This window comes from Triturus cristatus, chromosome 8 (assembly GCF_964204655.1).
Source record: "Triturus cristatus chromosome 8, aTriCri1.1, whole genome shotgun sequence".
In the NCBI taxonomy this organism is placed as follows: domain Eukaryota; kingdom Metazoa; phylum Chordata; class Amphibia; order Caudata; family Salamandridae; genus Triturus; species Triturus cristatus.
Genome location: NC_140591.1, coordinates 8,634,657 through 8,650,972, shown reverse-complemented (window position 1 = coordinate 8,650,972; position 16,316 = coordinate 8,634,657).

Here is a 16,316-nt window from a genome sequence, read left to right as displayed (position 1 = left end):
TTCAACAAGACCCAGGCGGAACGCCTCCCCCCACATAGGACATATGATTGTCGGATTGACCTGGTGGAGGGAGCGGTCATCCCCACTTGTAGGGTTTATGCACTGTCAGAACTGGAAACACGCCATTTGAGAGAGTACTTAGATCACTACTTGGCACTGGGGTTTATTAGGCCATCCCGCTCCCCGGCCGCGTCACAGCTGTTTTTCATAGCAAAGGCGAACGGAGAGCTGAGGGTGTGTTGCGACTACAGGATGTTGAATAAAAACACCATTAGGAATAGGTATCCGTTGCCACTAATCAGTGTCCTGTTGGATCAAGTGCGAGAGGCAGTAGTATACACTAGGTTAGACCTACGAGGGGCCTATCATTTGGTGAGAGTCAGACAGGGGGACGAATGGAAAACGGCGTTCAAGACCCGTTTTGGGCTGTATGAATGCCTGGTGATGCCGTTCGGGCTCTGTAATGCCCCAGCGGCATTCCAGTTTTTCTTGAATGAAGTCATGAGAGAATATATGGACATCTTTGTAGTCGTCTACATTGATGACATTCTGATTTATTCCGCCACAGTGGAAGAACACTCCAGGCACGTAGGGTTAATCTTGGAAAAGTTAAGGGCAAGCAAATTGTATTGTAAGCTCAGCAAGTGCGAGTTTGGGGTGACAACTGTGGAATTCTTGGAAGTGATTCTGAGTCCGGAGGGGTTGAACATGTCAGAAAGGAAGGTGAAGGCGATCCGTGAATGGCCCATTCCAGGGTCTGTTCGGGACGTTCAGAGTTTTCTGGGGTTCGCGAACTATTATCGCCGATTCATACAGGAGTTCTCCCAGATCGCTGTGCCAATTACTCGTCTGCTTCGTAAGGGAGTGCCTTTCATGTGGACAACAGAAGCCACTACAGCCTTTGAGCAGTTAAAGACAGCTTTCACCTCTGCTCCTATACTCAGGCACCTCAGACGGAAGCCATAGGGGCCGTTTTATCACAACGAGACAAGATCACTGGGCGGCTGCACCCAGTAGCTTTCCTCTCCAGGAAACTGGACAAGGCCGAAATTAACTATACCATCGCCGAGAAAGAACTGTTATCAATAAAAAAGGCATTACAAGAATGGCGTCACTATTTTTGGGGGGCACAACATACTGTTACGGTATACTCCGACCACCGAAACCTCCAGTACATGAAAACGGCTAGGCATCTAACACCAAGGCAAATGAGATGGACTCTCTTTTTTGAGGAATACGATTTCCAGATCACCTTCAGGCCTGGCACCGATAATCGGAAAGCAGACGCACTGTCTAGACAGTCCATAGGGGAAGAACATCTAACCCCAGCACCAGTAGCTATCATTAATCCAGCCAAGGTTATCTGTGTATTAAGGGAAGATCAATTTATGGAAGAGGTACGGGTCAGCCGTTCAGTGGAGGAATGGAAGAAGTGGGCAGAGGAGGATAAAGTGCGAACCCTAAAAAGAGGACTCCCTTTTCACAGAAACAGGCTGTTCCTACCTACAACAAGACTACAGCGCCAGGCGTTTCAATGGTGTCATGTCTCGCCTTTGGCAGGTCATCCGGGGATTCGGAAAACATTGGAAGCCGTGACCAGGCATTTTTGGTGGGAAGCCCTGTCTCAAGATGTCCGCCTTTGGGTGACACAATGCGAAGTGTGCGCCAGAACCAAAGGAGAACGAAGCAGAAAGAAGGGAAAACTGCTCCCTCTATCCACTCCCCAACAACCGTGGCAGAACATCAGCCTGGATTTCATTACCGGTCTGCCTGTGGATCAGGGGTGCTCAGCTATCCTGGTCGTAGTGGACAGTTTGACCAAGATGGGTCATTTCGTCCCTTGCAGAAACCTCCCTACGGCCGGGCAGACAGCCCAACTGTTGTTGACTCATGTGGTGAGATTCCACGGCCTGCCGGCAGTGATCACGCGGAATTGCTTGTTCGCGATTGTGAGAAGTTGGCCTGGTATATGATGTTCACTAGTTAAAGTGACCACCTTGTACCATGCCAAGCAACCCTTATGGTGTGGTTGTAAGTCAACCTTTTCGGACTAGCTGCCCTAGTGGTAGCGTAGGCTAAGCAGTCTTTGAGGCTAAACTCGTGATGCGTGTTAAGCCAGCTGTTTTACCAATAGTAACCCCCTTTTACACCAATGAAAGGACACCACACAGATATATATTCAAAATATATATGTATTTATTTCTCAAAGTAACCCCTAGTCTCTTTATGAGCACAGGAGCACAAATCGTCAAACAAGATTATCACAGAATACACAGAAGTTGCACTTTATATGGATAGGCCCTGGTGGCCACTCGAACCATATACTAAAATAGTGGTATAAGTACCACGAACAGAAAAGGGAAAAGGCCTAGGGCCTCTAGAATCGCTGGGCCTACAAGGAGCTAACTTCAGTTAGTGACCAGGAGGTCCACGGGTTGCGTGTGCAGAGCAAATAGTCACACGCGTGCTCCCATAGGTTTCAATGGGTGCGTAAAAAGTACAAAGTTACTGCAAAGAGGATCTTCCGGATGGGCTAGGAACTCAAGATTTGGAACACAGGCACTAGAGATGTAATACTACACTTGGGCACAGGAGTGCCAGCTTTACCTCACCCACAGGAAGCGGGTGCATAGGCCTCGAAGTGCGTCGGGTTTCTTCTATCTGTTCCGTGGAGCCTGTGGACAAAGATGCTGCAGGCGACCGGCCCGGAGGAGATGCAGTGGATCCAAGGGTGGATCGGAGATGTTGAAGACCTGTAAGCAGAGGGGACAGTGTTCACAGTCACTAGCCAGTGACCAGCGTGGCACCAGGTGGGTACCAGGCGAGGTCGGGTGCAAACAGGAAGAAAGGTGTAGCTTGTCTCTGCAGCCACGTGGTCCCTGAAGGTCGACGACGTCCAGGAGTCGAGTCACGAGCTGTCCCACGCAGGTTCTCGCTGTCGGCGGTGTTGGCGACTTGATCGAAGCAAACAAGCCTTGGCAAAAGCAATTGTTGTAGGAAAGGAAATAACCTGATGGCTCTGACCAGCAAGGTCAGAGGGACTGCTCCTTTGGAGGGGAGCAAGGGCCAGTCTGGAGCAACCAGACCAGCGGTGTATTTTGTAGAGTTCGTCGCCAAGATGGCCACTAGCCAGCGGGCCAGCAACCGGTTAGGCGCGTCGAGTGGCAAAATGCAGAAGGGCCCCACGCAGATCGTGGAGATGCTGGAGGGCTCACCTTTGGTGCAAATGCTGCTCGAGGGTTGGGCTTCTCAGATCCCAAAGCACAACTTGGAGGGAGCCTTGGTTGTTGCACTTGTCAGCTTGTTGTGGTCGTTTCAAGATGGCTGGCTCCACGTGTCTCGGTGCCTCCACGGGTCTCTTCTTTTCAGGGACTGTGGATCGGGCGGTGAGAGGTCTGGAGGTCCAGGTCTTGTCAGTCTCTGGGCTCGGGCTCCGGCGGGAGGCGGCGGCAAAGCAGACGTTGATTCGCTGGATGGTGCTTGCGTTAGCAAGGTGGTCACTCCCTGACCACAGGGGAGATTGGCTTCAGTCCTCTGTGCGGCAGAGCATCGAAGTTCCCGTCTTCTTCTTAGTTTCAAGTTGATTCCAGGATGTCTGAAGTCTTAGGACACAGCTCCTACCTTTAAGCGGATTCTAGGGGCCGGACTACCTGCTAGGTCCCTCCCTAAGGGTGGGACCAGGAAGGGGGGTGGTTACACCCCCAATCCTTTGTCCAGCTCGCCCCAGGCCCGGGACTGGTGTGCCCCAGGACCGGTTTGAACTGGCATATGCACCGAGGCTCCTTGTGAGCCTCAGGCATGTCTGATTCTATTCAGCCCTACCTGACCAATACACAAAATCCTGTCTGGGGTGGTGCACGCACCTCCCCTGGCAGGAAACCCTTTGTCCACACCTCCCAAGCTGGAAGGACTCCCAGCAGCAGGAGGGCAGACTTGTGTCTGTGGTGGCAGCATCCATTTTGTGGAGCTGAGGCTATGTCTGATTTTACCCGGGTTTCAGGTACTGTACATGTCGTGTCCCTCTAGAAGGGTGGAATGCTAACCCCGTCGCCAGAAATGGCGAGGGGTTAGTATTCCAATTCGTATGACACCTTACTCGACATGTTTTGATAAAGCCAAACCAAAGATAGCATTTAACCGCGAGGTTCATAATGCACTTAAGAGTATATGGTATGACGATATCTGGAAACAGTAGAAGGAAGTTGTTCCGACCACTGCAGACAGGCTCAGCTCATGCCAGAGCACCATCTCACATGGAACCAAGCACTCTGCCTTCAGGATTGTTAAGGCCTGCCATAGGAGTGACTTATAGGTTACCAGGTGTCCCATTTAAGGTTAGGTATAGGCATACTACACCTAAGTAAGAGGTGGTTACACGAACTTACCCCAGCTGAGTGATCAGCCAGTTGTGTCAAATTTGTTAGGCCAAGCCTGGGGTGGCATAATACATGCTTCAGCCCCTGGCAGGCCTTAGATACACCAATGCCCTGGGTACCTAGTGTACACTGTACAGGGGCTCACAGGGTGATCCAATTCCAATAGGTTATGCACCTAGGGTGCACAGTGTCAATTTAGTAGAGAGAACAGCAGGCTGGGGGTCTGATTGGCAGGCCCACAGCCTCAATATGTCAAAAACCAGTGAAGCAAAAGCAAAAATTTGGGGTGACCATAGGGTAGCAGACCCTACTCTCCTACAGCGATGCTTTTTTCCTGTTCACAATCGCTGTTTGCGTGCTCGGGGAGAAATATCTCGCGAACACGCATTTTGAGCACGCGAACAAGCAAAAATTTCGCAAAGTCTCGGAAAGCGGAATTTTGGGCAATTTCGCGTTCTCCGCGGAACGCGAAATTACCCAAATTCCGCAAATTCCGCGAACGGAACGGAATTTACCGCCCAGGCCTAGTTTCCATGCTCTGGTTGGCGGAACTATCCTACAACAACACAATGCACAGTTCTATAGGAGTATCACCATTAATGGCCAATTTTGGGTACAATGCCAAGACACTCCCGGTGGAGATCCCAGTGGATGTAACCCATCAACCATCCGTCCAGGCGCACGTACACGCTCTACAAAGGCTTCATCGGAAGACGCAGCAGGTGCTACAAGCGGCCAAACAATCCTATAAAAGATGGGAAGACAAGAAAAGAATCGATGGACCTCAGTATGCTGTGGGGGATAGAGTCTGGCTATCCACCAGAAACATCAGATTCAAGCTACGCATTATCTTCCATCCCAGATACATCGGTCCGTATGTAGTAGTGCGGCAGGTCAATCCAGTGGTGTATCGACTCCGGCTGCCAGGCTCTCTCAGAATCCACCCGGTTTTTCACTGTAGTCTGCTGAAACCGGCGGTAAAGGCCAAAAGGAAAGCCCCGCCACCGGTATGGGGAGAAAGCGGGTTAGAATACGAGGTACGGAGCATCCTAGACGCAAAATACTGCAGGGGCAAGTTGTGGTTCTTGGTCTCCTGGAAGGGGTACACAGCGGAGGATGATTCATGGGAACCCGCGGAGGCTGTGCACGCGCCGACTGCGGTGAAAAAGTTCTATGAACGGCATCCAGGGAAGCCAGGAGCTAGGAGGCGCTTGGGGAGAGGACCTTCTGTCAGGAATCTTAGTCCGAAGCGCCTACCCAGCGCTTAAAGACTACAACTCCCAGCAGCCCCGGGGACCGGAAGTAGACGCCCATATAACGGCGTCCAGCCTGGCCGGAGATGTGCGTAATTCCAACAGAGAAGGAAGGTCGGCAAACGCAGTGGCAGACCTACGCTGTGTTGTTCTGGGGAAGAGAGACTTCGAAGGAGCCGTCAGACGGAGGTCCATAGGTGGGCGTGTTCCCGTAAGCGAGTGGCGGAGATATTGCCGCGGCGCGGAGCAGGTAGGAACAGCTCCTGATGCCCTCTCGTTGACCGCCCGCTCCTTGACGAGTGCTCGGACGAGCACGAAGGTCTGTGCGCAGCTGAGGCGCTTCGCTGCCCCTAGGCACCCGCTTCGGTGCAATTTCCCTGTCGGAAGCTCGGTAGAGCTTACTAACCTACGAGACACCAGCAAAAAACCCCGAGTAGTGGAGGCTCCCACTCTTCACCCTAGTGGGGTCTATTTCAAAGGATTCTTTGCTCGCCTGAGCACGTGTGACTAAGGTGTAGCAGCACCAAACTTGGTATTCAGTGGGGCGCGAGGCGGATGTGATTCCAGATAAGGCTTGACTCCTGGTGAGGATAACCAAGGGGGTACCCCACGTGAAACGAATGGAAAGAGGCATGACTCATAGCGCGTTGATTCTCACGTAGTGAAGGAGCGCTGCAACTTCAAGAACACCGGCGGCGGTAATTCACCGTGGAAGCCATCCTTGTTGTTCTTTCAAACATTAACGGAATAGGTAATGGGATTGGGAGCCCTAGTCTGAGGGAAGACTGGAGCTCTGGTGGTCATAGAATATGATGTGACCAGAATAAGGATATTAACGTTGGGAAACACAGAGAGCGCCTGTGTACTTGGTTTATATGGTTTATTGTCTTGAGAGAGGTATCTCAGTGATGTCGGGGAAGGACTCCCATAAAACCCCTGGTAATCATTGGTATTAGTGAGACCTATACGAGAGTAGATGTTACAGGATGAACTGTGTGTGAATGTTCTTCTTTTGTCTTACAGGTTCTTGTCCCAGCTGAACCCGTCCCTTTTACCCTTTCCCTCGCCTGATCACCTCTGGGCTCCGTGACCTTTAGGTTGGGGTCCGGGGATATCGGGAGGCGGACCAACATTACGTCGCCCGGATCCTGGGGAGCTCTGTAGTCCTAACAAAAATGGTGGATAGCAGGAGGGTAAAAATTACTATTCCCACTCCAGAGAGTGCAACTGTAGGGAAAGTGTTGGATAGCGTAGGGGCAAAAATTACTATTCCCGCTCCAGTGAGTGCAACAGTAGGGAAAGTGTTGGATAGCGAAGGGGTAAAAATTACTATTCCCACTCCAGTGAGTGCAATAGTTTGGAAAGCGTTGGATAGCAGGAGGGTAAAAATTACTATTCCCACTCCAGAGAGTGCAACAGTAGGGAAAGTGTTGGATAGCGAAGGGGTAAAAATTACTATTCCCACTCCAGTGAGTGCAATAGTTTGGAAAGCGTTGGATATTAGGAGGGTAAAAATTACTATTCCCACTCCAGAGAGTGCAACTGTAGGGAAAGTGTTGGATAGCGGAGGGGCAAAAATTACTATTCCCGCTCCAGTGAGTGCAACAGTAGGGAAAGTGTTGGATAGGGAAGGGGTAAAAATTACTATTCCCACTCCAGTGAGTGCAATAGTTTGGAAAGCGTTGGATAGCAGGAGGGTAAAAATTACTATTCCCACTCCAGAGAGTGCAACAGTAGGGAAAGTGTTGGATAGCGAAGGGGTAAAAATTACTATTCCCACTCCAGTGAGTGCAATAGTTTGGAAAGCGTTGGATAGCAGGAGGGTAAAAATTACTATTCCCACTCCAGAGAGTGCAACTGTAGGGAAAGTGTTGGATAGCGTAGGGAAAAAAATTACTATTCCCACTCCAGAGAGTGCAACACTAGGGAAAGTGTTGGATAGCGAAGGGGTAAAAATTACTATTCCCACTCCAGTGAGTGCAATAGTTTGGAAAGCGTTGGATAGCAGGAGGGTAAAAATTACTATTCCCACTCCAGAGAGTGCAACAGTAGGGAAAGCGTTGGATAGAGTAGGGGTTAAAATTACTATTCCCACTCCAGAGAGTGCAACTGTAGGGAAAGCGTTGGATAGCGTAGGGGTAAAAATTACTATTCCCACTCCAGTGAGTACAACAGTAGTGAAAGTGCTGGATAGCGTAGGGATTAAAATTACTATTCCAACTCCAAAGAGTGCAATAGTAGGGAAAATAATAATTTAATATTTTATCAAAAATAAATAAATTATTAATACCAACAAAAAAAAATATTACAATTAATTACCAATCACACAATATTTAATAATTAATTAATTAATTAAAATGCGGGGCAGCGCGTGCTACGAAATTCGTTTTATTTATTTAATTGTTTACTTGCAGATGCATCTCACTTTCGGGTGCGTTAACCCACTGAGCTGTGCCGACCATCGTTCTGCTGTTTCTGTTTAGAGATTAAACGTCTGATGGCGAACAAGGCACGCGCCCTAACTGCAAATCATGCCCGGCTTCCTCCCGGCATACACTGGCACCGCCAATCACAGAGGCCGTTTACAAAACGTGAACAAAACAATGCGATTCACTAAATATAAGAATTTACACTCTAATGCACCTTGGCACCGTAATCTTCGCCCTGTTCACCTGACCCCGGGCCTCCAACGGGAAGGCCTGTCCTGCAGCACACCGTGGGCCCCCCTGACGGGTCGGACCCCCTCTTCCTGAGCCCCCACCTCCCCTGTCACTCACCTCTTGGTGGGAGCTGATTCAGAGGCTGTTCCTGGGAGTTTATTTACTGCCTTTCACAGAGTGAAACGGGACCTTTGACCCCGCGCACTCGCCAGGCTCAGCAGGGAGCGAACCCCACCTGGGAGGGAAGGACGGAACAGGGGGTGTATTTATAAGCAAATGCAGCGCGGCGCTGCCACCAATTTAGCTGCTGCGCTTCGTCATTTACAAACGCAGGGGTGCGCCGTATTTACAAGAATAAGGCGCACCGCTGTGTTTTCCCTTGCGCTGCCACTAAAAATAGCTGCCTAGCGCCAACACAGACACCCTTGCAGCATGGTGCAAGGGGGCCTGCGTTGTGGGGATGATGGTTTATGTGCAAGAAGGGACACCTTCCTGCACATAAAAGGGTCTTATTTACAATAAAGTGATGCAGCCATTTGGCTGCGCCACGCCGCGTCACTTTCAAAGCACAGGGATCCATCATATTTACAGCAATATATCGCATCCCTCTTCTTTCCCCTGCTCTGGCGAGCAATTGGCTGCCATGCGGCAAACGCATGCCCCCTTGCGCCATGGTGCAGGGTGTCTGCGTTTTAGGGCAGATTGTTTTGGTGCAGAAAGGGACACCGTCCTGCACAAAAACAATTATGTGAGGTGTTTTCCGATTTCTATGCGTGCTGCAGCACACATAGAAAGAGGAGAAAACGAGGAGAAATCTAAGTATTTCTCCTCGTTGCGCCTCCTTAAGCCCCCCTGGGGAGGCATAGATTCTGACGCCACGCTGACAAAATGCTGTAAATCTGAGAATGCGGCAGCAACGCCCATGGAATGCCCCTTTCACGCAAAATGCTGTGTGAAAAGGGACTGTATGTACAAGACCACGAAAAGCCACGCAAGGTGGCTGTACGTGGCCTTGTAAATATGGAGCACCACAGTGCGCCACCGGCGCGTCCAAAAAAGTGATGCACTGGCAGCGCACGGGGCTTGTAAATATGCCCCACAATCTTTAAAGGCAATTTGCCCTTTCTATGTGTACTGCAGAATGTAGTACTAATTTATCTGCTACAAAACCAAGCCTGTGGATCGGGCCATATGCTTTCTTCTCCCTCTATATTCTTTTTCATGTTCTAATGGGACCATTACACCGATGGGTAATAGAACATTTTGCAAACGACACAAAGGAAGATGATAAACATTGAAACTTTGAGTGACGTCACTTTCGTGAGTAAAACACAGCATCATTACACTGAAAAAAGGAATCCATTTTCACAGTAAAGAGCTGAATTTCACAGAGCTCTCTCCACCTGGTTGAATGGGTACTTACTAAATGTTCTAGAGTATGGATTAGGAAAATGTGTTGTTTGGAATGTTGTCTAGTTGGTGTTAAGTTTTGTTTTGGAATTTCATCTGAATAGCATTCAGTTTTAGTGTAAAGCATGAGGCCCAGAGATTGTCTTCTGGCTTGGGGCGGGTTTGTGGAGCGGTATCATACGCACCATGGTGTGTAGCAGTTTCTTATGCTCAGTGGTGTGTAGCAGTATTTAAGTTGCAGTGGTCTGTAGTAGTATCTTATGCGCAGTGGTGTGTAGCAGTATTTAAGTTGCAGTGGTCTGTAGTAGTATCTTATGTGCGGTGGTGTAGCAGTATCTTGTGTGTGGTAGTGTGTAGCCGTAACTTAGTCACGGTGGTGTGTAGAAATATCTTATGCACAATGGTGCTTACTTGTGGTGGAGTAAAGCAGTATCTCATGTGTTGTTCGATGTACCAGTATCTAACGTGTAGTTCTGTGTTAGAACGACGTGTAGCAGTAGGTTACATGTGGTTGTGTGTAGCAATATCAAAAGTGTGAGGATGTATATCAACAGTGGGTAGCACTATCCTACGCACGGTGGCATGTAGCAGTATCTAACATGTGGTGGTGTGTAGCAGTATGTAATGTGTGGGGGTGCATAGCAGTGGTGTGTAGCAGATTCCTATATGGGGAGGTGTGTGGCAGTATTTAACATGTGGTGGTGTGTAGCAGTGATGTGTAACGGCTTCTTAAGTGTGGTGATGTTTAGGAGCATCTTACAGTGGTGTTTAGCAGCATCTTAGAAGCAGTGGTGTGTAGCAGTATGTAATGTGTGATGGTGTGTAGCACTGATGTGTAGCAGCATCTTATGTGTGAAGGTGTGTGGCAGTATTTAATGTGTGGTGGTGTGTAGCATCATCTTACGTGTGGTGATGTTAAGCAGTATCTTACTCACAGTGGTGTATAGTAGTATTTTACGAGTGGTAATATATAGCAGCATTGTACACGTGGAGGTGTGTAGCAGTATCGTACTTATGGTGGTGTATAGCAGTATCTTACTCACGGTGGTGTATAGCATTATCTTACGATGGTGTATAGCAGTATCTTACTCACGGTGGTGTATAGCAGTATCTTACGATGGTGTATACCAGCATATTACAGTGGTGTATAGCAGTATCTTACTCACTGTGGTGTATAGCAGTATCTTACGATGGTGTATAGCAGCATCTTACGGTGGTGTATAGCAGTATCTAACTCACGGTGGTGTATAGCAGTATCTTATGAGCAGTGATGTGCTGCAGTATCTTACTCACGGTGGTGTATAGCAGCATCTTACGGTGGTGTATAGCAGCATCTTACGGTGGTGTATAGCAGTATCTAACTCACGGTGGTGTATAGCAGTATCTTATGAGCAGTGATGTGCTGCAGTATCTTACTCACGGTGGTGTATAGCAGCATCTTACGGTGGTGTATAGCAGCATCTTACGGTGGTGTATAGCAGTATCTAACTCACGGTGGTGTATAGCAGTATCTTATGAGCAGTGATCTGCTGCAGTATCTTACTCACGGTGGTGTATAGCAGCATCTTACGGTGGTGTATAGCAGTATCTTACAGTGGTGTATAGCAGTATCTAACTCACGGTGCTGTATAGCAGCATCTTACTCACGGTGGTGTATAGCAGCATCTTACGGTGGTGTATAGCAGTATCTTACTCACGGTGGTGTATAGCAGTATCTTACTCACGGTGGTGTATAGCAGTATCTAACTCACGGTGGTGTATAGCAGTATCTTACTCACGGTGGTGTATAGCTGTATCTTACTCACGGTGGTGTATAGCAGTATCTAACTCACGGTGGTGTATAGCAGTATCTTACTCACGGTGGTGTATAGCAGTATCTTACTCACAATGGTGAATAGCAGTATCTTACTCATGGTGGTGTATAGCAGTATCTTACCCACGGTGGTGTATAGCAGTATCTTACTCACGGTGGTGTATAGCAGTATCTTATTCCTCACTCTGGTGTATAGCAGTATCTTACTCAAAGTGGTGTATAGCAGTGTCTTACTCACGGTGATGTATAGCAATATCTTACTCACGATGGTGTATAGCAGTATCTTACTCACGGTGGTGTGTAGCAGTATCTTATTCCTCACTGTGGTGTATACCAGTATATTACTCATGGTGGTGTATACCAGTATCTTACTCACGGTGGTGTATAGCTGCATCTTACTCACTGTGTATCTTACTCACAATGGTGTATAGCAGTATCTTATTCCTCACTCTGGTGTATAGTAGTATCTTACTCACGGTGGTGTATAGCAGTATCTTATTCCTCACTCTGGTGTATAGCAGTATCTTATTCCTCACTCTAGTGTATAGCAGTATCTTACTCATGGTGGTATATAGCTGTATCTTACTCACGGTGGTGTATAGCAGTATCTTACTCACGGTGGTGTATAGCAGTATCTTACTCACTGTGGTGTATAGCAGTATCTTACGAGCGGTGGTGTATAGCAGTATCTTACGAGGGGTGGTGTATAGCTGTATATAACTCACGGTGGGGTATAGCAGTATCTTACGGTGGTGTATAGCAGTATCTTACTCACGGTGGTGTATATCTGTATCTTACTCACGGTGGTATATGGCAATATCTTACTCACTGTGGTGAATAGCAGTATCTTACTCACTGTGGTGAATAGCAGTATCTTACTCACAATGGTATATAGCAGTATCTTACTCACGGTGGTGTACAGCAGTATCTTACGGTTGTGTATAGCAGTATCTTATTCACGGTGGTGTATATCTGTATCTTACTCACGGTGGTATGTGGCAATATCTTACTCACTGTGGTGAATAGCAGTATCTTACTCACTGTGGTGAATAGCAGTATCTTACTCACTGTGGTGAATAGCAGTATCTTACTCATGGTGGTGTATAGCTGTATCTTACTCAAAGTGGTGTATAGCAGTATCTTACGGTGGTGTATAGCAGTATCTTACTCACGGTGGTGTATAGCAGTATCTTACTCACTGTGGTGTATAGCTGTATCGTGGTGTATAGCAGTATCTTACTCACAGTGGTATATAGCAGTATCTTTCTCACTGTGGTGTATAGCAGTATCTTACTCATGGTGGTGTATAGCAGTATCGAACTCACGGTGGTGTATAGCAGTATCTTATGAGCGGTGGTGTATAGCAGTATCCTACGGTGGTGTATAGCAGTATCTTACTCGCAATGGTGTATAGCAGTATCTAACTCACGGTAGTGTATAGCAGTATCCTACGGTGGTGTATAGCAGTATCTTACTCACGGTGGTGTATAGCTGTATCTTACTCACTGTGGTGCATAGCAGTATCTTACTCACTGTGGGGTATAGCACTATCTAACTCACGGTGGTGTATAGCAGTATATTACTCACGGTGGTGTATAGCAGCATCTTACGGTGGTGTATAGCAGTATCTAACTCATGGTGCTGTATAGCAGTTTCTTACTCAAGGTGGTGTATATCAGTATCTAACTCACGGTGGTGTATAGCAGTATCTTACTCACTGTGGTGTATAGCTGTATCGTGGTGTATAGCAGTATCTTACTCACAGTGGTGTATAGCAGTATCTTACTCACTGTGGTGTATAGCAGTATCTTACTCACAGTGGTGTATAGCAGTATCTTACGGTGGTGTACAGCAGTACCTTACTCACGGTGGTGTATAGCAGTATCTTACTCACGGTGGTGTATAGCAGTATCTAACTCACGGTGGTGTATAGCAGTATCTTACTCACTGTGGTGTATAGCTGTATCTTACTCACAGTGGTGTATAGCAGTATCTTACGGTGGTGTATAGCAGTATCTTACTCACGGTGGTGTATAGCAGTATCTTACGGTGGTGTACAGCAGTATCTTACTCACGGTGGTGTATAGCAGTATCTTACAGTGGTGTATAGCAGTATCTTACTCACGGTGGTGTATAGCAGTATCTTACTACGGTGGTATATGGCAGAATCTAACTCACAGTGGTGTATAGCAGCATCTTACGGTGGTGTATAGCAGTATCTTACGGTGTTGTATAGCAGTATCTTACGGTGGTGTACAGCCGTATCTTACGGTAGAGTATAGCAGTATCTTACGGTGGTGTATAGCAGTATCTTACTCACGGTGGTGTATAGCAGTATCTTACGGTGGTGTATAGCAGTATCTTACTCACTGTGGTGTATAGCAGTATCTTACTCACGGTGGTGTATAGCAGTATCTAGCTCACGGTGGTGTATAGCAGTATCTTACTCACGGTGGTATGTGGCAATATCTTACTCACTGTGGTGAAAAGCAGTATCTTACTCACTGTGGTGAATAGCAGTATCTTACTCATGGTGGTGTATAGCTGTATCTTACTCACAGTGGTGTATAGCAGTATCTTACGGTGGTGTATAGCAGTATCTTACTCACGGTGGTGTATAGCAGTATCTTACTCACTGTGGTGTATAGCTGTATCTTACTCACAGTGGTGTATAGCAGTATCTTACGGTGGTGTATAGCAGTATCTTACTCACGGTGGTGTATAGCAGTATCTTACTCACTGTGGTGTATAGCTGTATCGTGGTGTATAGCAGTATCTTACTCACAGTGGTGTATAGCAGTATCTTTCTCACTGTGGTGTATAGCAGTATCTTACTCACGGTGGTGTATAGCAGTATCTAACTAACGGTGGTGTATAGCAGTATCTTATGAGCGGTGGTGTATAGCAGTATCTTATGAGCGGTGGTGTATAGCAGTATCCTACGGTGGTGTATAGCAGTATCTTACTCACAATGGTGTATAGCAGTATCTAACTCACGGTGGTGTATAGCAGTATCCTACGGTGGTGTATAGCAGTATCTTACTCACGGTGGTGTATAGCTGTATCTTACTCACTGTGGTGTATAGCAGTATCTTACTCACTGTTATGTATAGCACTATCTAACTCACTGTGGTGTATAGCAGTATCTAACTCACGGTGCTGTATAGCAGTATCTTACTCACGGTGGTGTATAGCAGTATGTAACTCACGGTGGTGTATAGCAGTATCTTACTCACTGTGGTGTATAGCTGTATTGTGGTGTATAGCAGTATCTTTCTCACAGTGGTGTATAACAGTATCTTACTCACTGTGGTGTATAGCAGTATCTTACTCACAGTGGTGTATAGCAGTATCTTACGGTGGTGTACAGCAGTATCTTACTCACGGTGGTGTATAGCAGTATCTTACTCACGGTGGTGTATAGCAGTATCTAACTCACGGTGGTGTATAGCAGTATCTTACTCACTGTGGTGTATAGCTGTATCTTACTCACAGTGGTGTATAGCAGTATCTTACGGTGGTGTATAGCAGTATCTTACTCACGGTGGTGTATAGCAGTATGTTACGGTGGTGTATACCAGTATCTTACTCACGGTGGTGTATAGCAGTATCTTACAGTGGTGTATAGCAGTATCTTACTCACGGTGGTGTATAGCAGTATCTTACTACGGTGGTATATATCAGTATCTAACTCACGGTGGTGTATAGCAGCATCTTACGGTGGTGTAGAGCAGTATCTTACGGTGTTGTATAGCAGTATCTTACGGTGGTGTACAGCAGTATCTTACGGTAGAGTATAGCAGTATCTTACGGTGGTGTATAGCAGTATCTTACTCACGGTGGTGTATAGCAGTATCTTACTCACTGTGGTGAATAGCAGTATCTTACTCATGGTGGTGTATAGCTGTATCTTACTCAGAGTGGTGTATAGCAGTATCTTACGGTGGTGTATAGCAGTATCTTACTCACGGTGGTGTATAGCAGTATCTTACTCATTGTGGTGTATAGCTGTATCTTACTCACAGTGGTGTATGGCAGTATCTTACGGTGGTGTATGGCAGTATCTTACTCACGGTGGTGTATAGCAGTATCTTACGGTGGTGTATAGCAGTATCTTACTCACGGTGGTGTATAGCAGGATCTTACAGTGGTGTATAGCAGTATCTTACTCACGGTGGTGTATAGCAGTATCTTACTACGGTGGTATATAGCAGTATCTAACTCACGGTGGTGTATAGCAGCATCTTACGGTGGTGTATAGCAGTATCCTACGGTGTTGTATAGCAGTATCTTACGGTGGTGTATAGCAGTATCTTACGGTGGGGTATAGAAGTATCTTACTCACTGTGGTGTATAGCAATATCTTACTCACGGTGGTGTATAGCAGTATCTTACTCACGGTGGTATATGGCAATATCTTACTCACTGTGGTGAATAGCAGTATCTTACTCACTGTGGTGAATAGCAGTATCTTATTCACGGTGGTGTATAGCAGTATCTTACGGTGGTGTATAGCAGTATCTCACGGTGGTGTATAGCAGTATCTTACTCACTGTGGTGTATAGCAGTATCTTACTCACGGTGGTGTATAGCAGTATCTTACTCACGGTGGTATATGGCAATATCTTACTCACTGTGGTGAATAGCAGTATCTTACTCACTGTGGTGAATAGCAGTATCTTACTCATGGTGGTGTATAGCTGTATCTTACTCACAGTGGTGTATAGCAGTATCTTACGGTGGTGTATAGCAGTATCTTACGGTGGTGTATAGCAGTATCTTACTCACTGTGGTGTATAGCAGT